Source organism: Myodes glareolus, chromosome 5 (genome assembly GCF_982192425.1).
Source record: "Myodes glareolus chromosome 5, mMyoGla1.1, whole genome shotgun sequence".
Classification (NCBI taxonomy): Eukaryota; Metazoa; Chordata; class Mammalia; order Rodentia; family Cricetidae; genus Myodes; species Myodes glareolus.
Genome location: NC_142030.1, coordinates 19,185,303 through 19,191,302, shown reverse-complemented (window position 1 = coordinate 19,191,302; position 6,000 = coordinate 19,185,303).

The window sequence follows — 6,000 nt, the reverse complement described above, 5'->3', positions numbered from 1 at the left end:
CGTGAGGTGAAGGACAAACATTTTGTCTATTACTTGGCACTAATAACAGCTACTGAAAAAGAACCCTGTAAAGCTGACCATGGCTGTGTGACTCACCAGCCACAGAATCAGAGGATTTGTTGGTGAATGACAACGGAAGAGACTTGAGAGAAACCACTGAGTCAGGAGGACTCAGGAAAGCTGCAGGCTGTTACCTCACAGAACTGTGTGGAGCTGCAAGATCCCCGGTGCACAGAATGAAGCCAGACCATGATTAAGCCTGAAGTGGATCCCTCAGGACGCCTTCATTTCAGGAGAGAAAGGAGAGGTGCGGCACCAGTTAATGCGCACAAGCCCTACACAGCCTTAGTAGAGGAACCACTCTCCAAATATTTTCTAACGCTGCAAATCTAGAGTCGTTGTCACGCTTAAGATCAGATTTGATTATTAGATCTACAAATGAGTGGTGAGCCCTGGGTAATCAGAGACAAACAGTTCTGCTTTCCACGCATGACTGTTATGTTGAGAGCAGCTGTCTGGGGAAGGTTGTGGTTGGGCACCATAAGAGCCTGGTGGGACGGGGTCAAACACTGAAGGAATACGGAAGAAGGGCAGGACGATGAGAGGGTGTTTGGAAACCGAGGTAAACAGGTGTCAGCGAAGCCGGGCAGTGGTGACACATGCCTTTAATCCCAGGACTTGGGAGGCAGAGACAGACGGGTCTCTGTGAGTTCCCGCCTGGGCTCCAAGAGCTAGTTCCAGGACAGACTCCAAAACTACAGAGAAACTCTGTCTCAAAAAAAAAAAACAGACAAGATGGCGTGGGAATGTAAGAAAGCCGATAATCCAGGGCTGCTTATGAGAGTCAACCCACGGAAGGTCAGCAGGAAGGAGTGGGGGTGAAGGGAGGGGCCACATCTGCTCTCACCCACTGCCCTGCTCTGATTGCTGACATCTGGGCAGAGCCTAGTCATGTTAAGCTGGAGTTCTACTACTAAGACACACCCCAACTCTCTCTGTAGACTTCTACCTTGAAGTTCTCATTTATTGAGAAACCGTTTTCTGTGAAGACGTCAGGAACCAAACACTGATGTTCAAGGTTTACCTGGTAGAACTCTGAAGTTCTTTCTCTCTCTTCCTTCCTCTCCCTCTCCCTGCACCCTCTCCCCGTGCTCGGGTGTGTAGGTCAGAGAATAACCTGCATGTGCCAGTTCTTTCCTTTGGCCATGTGGGGTCCAGGCACTGGAATCAGGTTGTCAAGCTTGCCCACAAGTGTCTTTACCTGCTGAGGCTTCTCCCTGGACCACAGTAAGCATTTTTGTTTAAAGTCAAATATGGCTAGAATGAAAACGGAAAACTCATAACTAGACCAGGAAGCAGGACCTGAGATTTGGCTGAGTCACCCCCATATCCCTTTGTTCCACGCCCACTTCTGCTCAGTGGGTGTCCTTACCCATTTTCTTTTCCTAACACTTGCATTTTTATTTCTTGCATCTGGTTACCCACATGCCTTGCATGATTTTGAGGTGTTACATTTTCTAGACTGAGTGCTTCTCTTAGGCTAATGGTCAGCCCTGGCATATTCAAGACTTTGTTCTCTAGAGTCCCAATGGACTGGGAAGTATTTCAACATGCCTTGCAAATGCTTTTTTTAAAAAAAGGAAAAGATGCTCTTGTGTTTATTTTCAACTTCTCTGAGTCCTCATATTACAGGAAGTCTTAAAGTCGCAGGGTGAGGCATGTGTATAAGTCTAGTCACAAGGACTGGGGATAAGCTTAGGATCACAGTGTTTACGAGAATGTCCAAGGACCCAAGATTTATCCCTTCAGGAAATGGATTCAGGTTGTCAAGCCTGGCAGGCAGCTTTTATTGACTGAGACACCTCCCCAACCTGAGGGAAGAGAATTATTAAAATCTTAAAATCTAAGCTAAATCAATACCTTCATCCTGCACCAATGCACTTGATGACATGACTTCAAATTTCCTCTTCTTACATCTTTCTCTATATAACACATAATAAATCACTATTTATGTTGTCCAGGTTGTTTTTTTTTTTTTGGATGGACCCATATATCAAGCCTTTCCATTAGATTTTACTGTGCTTTGAGTTTTGGGGCTTTGATTTGGGTCGATGTACTTTTGTGTATTCGGAGACAGGCTCTTTCTGTGTTGTCCAGACTGATATCAGCCTCTTGAGTAAGTACTGCTGTGTGTGGAGAAGGAGCTACATTTTGATTCCACAGGCAACAGGAAGTGGTCTGTGACTCTGGGCGTAGCTTGAGCATGTATGAGGTCTCAAAACCCACCACCACAGTGACACACCTCCTCCAACAAGACCAGACCTACTCCAACAAAACCACACCTCCTAATAGTGACACTCTCTGTAAGCCTGTGGTGGTCAGTAATTTCCAAAACACCACAAAGTGTGTGCCAGATTCCTTAGCCTTACACATGAAAACCCTTGAGATAGGGTCTCTATGTGCAGCCTTGGTTGTCCTAGAACTCTATGTGGACCAGCATGGCCTCAGACTCAGAGACCTATCTGCCCCGTGAGTACTGGGATTAAAGGCATGTGCTTCTATTTCCTCCACTCCCACCGTGGTGTGTGTGTGTATATGTGTGTGTGTGTGTGTGTGTGTGTGTGTATGTGTGTATGTGTATGTGTGTGTGTGTATGTGTGTGTATGTGTGTGTGTGTGTGTATGTGTGTGTGTGTTCAGTCTTTTGTTTTGTTTTTCTTTTCTGCTATGCTAGTGATGGAATTCAGGGCCTTCTATGCAAGTACTCTGCCTCTTTAGCCCAGCTAACAGATTTTTTTGATTTCCTTTTTCCCTCCTTAATGGTTTTAAGTAATTAAAATAATTTGAACCTATTCCTTCTTTCCCTCACTCATCTATTGGATTTGTTTTGTTGAAAACTTAACCTTACCTTTATTTTCCTTTTGAGGCAGAGTCTTACTATGTAGTCCAGGCTAGTCTCAACTCAGAATTCGTGGTCCACCTGCCTCAGTTTCCCATTTCTACTGCTAATTTTTTGAAACTAGTAGGCATTTGCTCTGTTTATTGTTGCTGGGTTTTTGATTTTAGTTGGTATCTTTTAAGACACGGATTTAATTTTTACCACAGTATGTTAGTTACTTTGTGTCGCAGTGACAAATGCCTGGGACTCGCATGAAGGACAAGTGACTTGAGCCCATGCCTTCGGAGGGTTGCAGTCTGTCGGAGCAGAGAAGGCAGAGAGTAGGTCGCTCTTCTGCTCCTCGCTGAGGCAGCAGGAGCAGGGAACAGTGCCTGACAGTCACATGATGGTTAATCAGGATTCAGGGATCTGGGCAGAAAGGATGGCACATTATAAATTCCAGAGCCCACCCCTGTGACTTATTTCATCCAGATTTGTCCCCCTTTCTAAATGTTCCAGTCTGTCAAAATAGCATCACTCCGGAGATAAGCCCCTGAGATGTGAGCCAGCAGGGAACATTCAAGATTCAAATCATAGCACAAATTGGGTCACCCACCCTCCATCCCTTCCTCCCTTCCTTTCTTTCTCTCCCTCTCTCCCCTCACATTCTACGAAAATTCTGTTGTCCCTTAGTTCCTCCAGCACATTAAACAGAATCATTCTGAAGCTTGTGTGTAGTCTCTTGTCTAGAATACTGATGACTTTTTTCTGTTTACCATTTCTCTTATATTTTTGGCACATGGTTTTACTCCCTTTGAATGCTTAGTAACTTTCATTGAGTATCAAACACTGTATACTAAAAACAAAACAAAACAACAAAACAGAGAAAAAATATATAGTTCCGACTTTCAATATTTTCAGAGAGAGTATTTGTTTGCTGCTGACACATGACTGAGCAGCAACAGGAATGCAAAGAGCCATCTTAATTCAGCCGGAGCAGAGCACTGGGAACTCTCTCTAGGGCTGGTCTGTTTTGGTTCTTCCTACTCTTCCTGTGCTCCGGCCCAAAGGCTAGGGGCTGGACAGGACCTGTCCTCAGGCAGCCATTTCTAAAATCACATTCCCACCATGAGTGTGTGGGAAGCTCTGCTCAGCATCTCCAGGAAGGGAGACATTGAGGTTTTTGTTTTCCTTCCTTCCTTCCTTCCTTCCTTCCTTCCTTCCTTCCTTCCTTCCTTCCTTCCTTCCTTCCTTCCTTTCCTCCCTCCCTCTTTCTTTCTTTCTTTCTTTCTTTCTTTCTTTCTTTCTTTCTTTCTTTCTTTCTTTCTTTCTTTCTTTCTCTCTCTCTCTCTCTCTCTCTCTTTCTTTCTTTCTTTCTTTCTTTTTTCCTTTCTTTTTCAAGACAAGGTTTCTCTACATGATAGCCCTGGCTGACCTGGAACTCCCTCTGTAGACCAGGCTGGCCTCGAACTCATGGAGATTCTCCTGCCTCTGCTTCCCAAGTGCTGGGATTAAAGGCCAGCATTACCCACCTGGCTAGGTATTAAGTTTTTTTTTTTAAAACTCATTTCACTTTTTTCCCCCTAAGAGCTCAGGTCTCTAAAAGGAGAGACTTTTGCCCTTCATATGCACTCATTTCAGAACCTACATGGCAAGTGAATATTTGCTGAGTTAACAAATAGGTGCACTTTCCACATGGGGTTGGATATAATGAATATTACGCTCTTTTATTTTATAAAAAAAAACCAAAACCAGAAACTGACAATAGTGCCACTTATGAACATTGTTACACCAAGCAGGGCAAGAAAATTTGTTCACCCTAGGAATTTGTTCATTGTTGGCCAGAATTTAGATCAAGAAACATTTTTATCACTGAGGAAGACTAGTATATCACAGAAATTACTGGTACAAGGTATAAGTGAAAAGTAGGTGACTTTTAGTCATTTTCTTCCTTCTAAGTTTCTCAGTATAGGACTGGGGACACGGCACAGTTGGAAGACTGCCTGTACAAGACCGAGGCCCTGGTCTTGGTTCATTGCACCAAATACCAGCTCTTAGTAGTTAGAGGCAAGAAGATCAAAAAGTTCAAGGTCACCCTTGACTTTACAGCAATTGCAAGGCCAGCCTGGCTATATGAAGCAATCTTAAACCGGAAACATTCTCTATATAAAAGTATACCTGCTTGCCTGAATTCTAGAGTGGGCAACATCCAGTACCTAGCCTGGACCCTTCAAATGACAATGCTCAGGAAGCAGAGGAGGTTGTAGGGTTGATGGTTGGTGTCTCAGTTAGGGTTTCTATTACTACAACAAAACACCATGACCAGAAATCGCGTTGGGGAGGAAACGGTTTATTTGTCTTATATTTCAGCATCACAGTTCATCACTGAAGGAAGTCAGGACAGAAACTCAAACATGGCAGGACACCGGAGGCAGGTGCTGATGCAGAGGCCATAGAGGGCTGCTGCTTACTGGCTTGCTTCCCCTGGTTTGCTCAGCTGAATTTTTTATAGAACCCAGGACCACCAGTTCAAGGATGGCACCACCATGGGCTGGATCCTCACCCACTGATCACTAAATGAGAAAATGACTTACAGCTGGATCATGGAGACATTTCTTCCACTGCAGCTCCTTCCTCTGATGACTCTAGCTTGGGTCAAGCTGACATTCAAAACCAAGCGAGTACAGTCGGGAACAGAACAGTTTATGGAAGGGTGTGTTCCTAAATATTTTATTTTCCTTGACTCTACATGAAAATCCTGGGTGCATCAGTTACTTCTCTGTTTCTGCGATAAAACGCCATGGCCAAGGCAACTTATAAAAAAGTTTAATTGGACATACAGTTTTCGAGAGAGCGCATGGTGGCATAGCAAAGGCATGTGGCAGGCATAGCTGAGAGCTCATATCTTAAAGCTGCAAACAGGAGGCAAGGAGCACACTGGGGATGGTGGTAGGCGTGTGAAGCCTCCAGACTGCCCCCAGTGACACCCCACCTCCAACGGGGTCACACCTTCTCATCCTTCCCAAACAGTCACCAACTAGGGACCAGGATTTAAATATATGAATCTATGAGGGAGGCTGCATTCTTATTCAAACCACTGGGACAACATTTATTTGGACTACA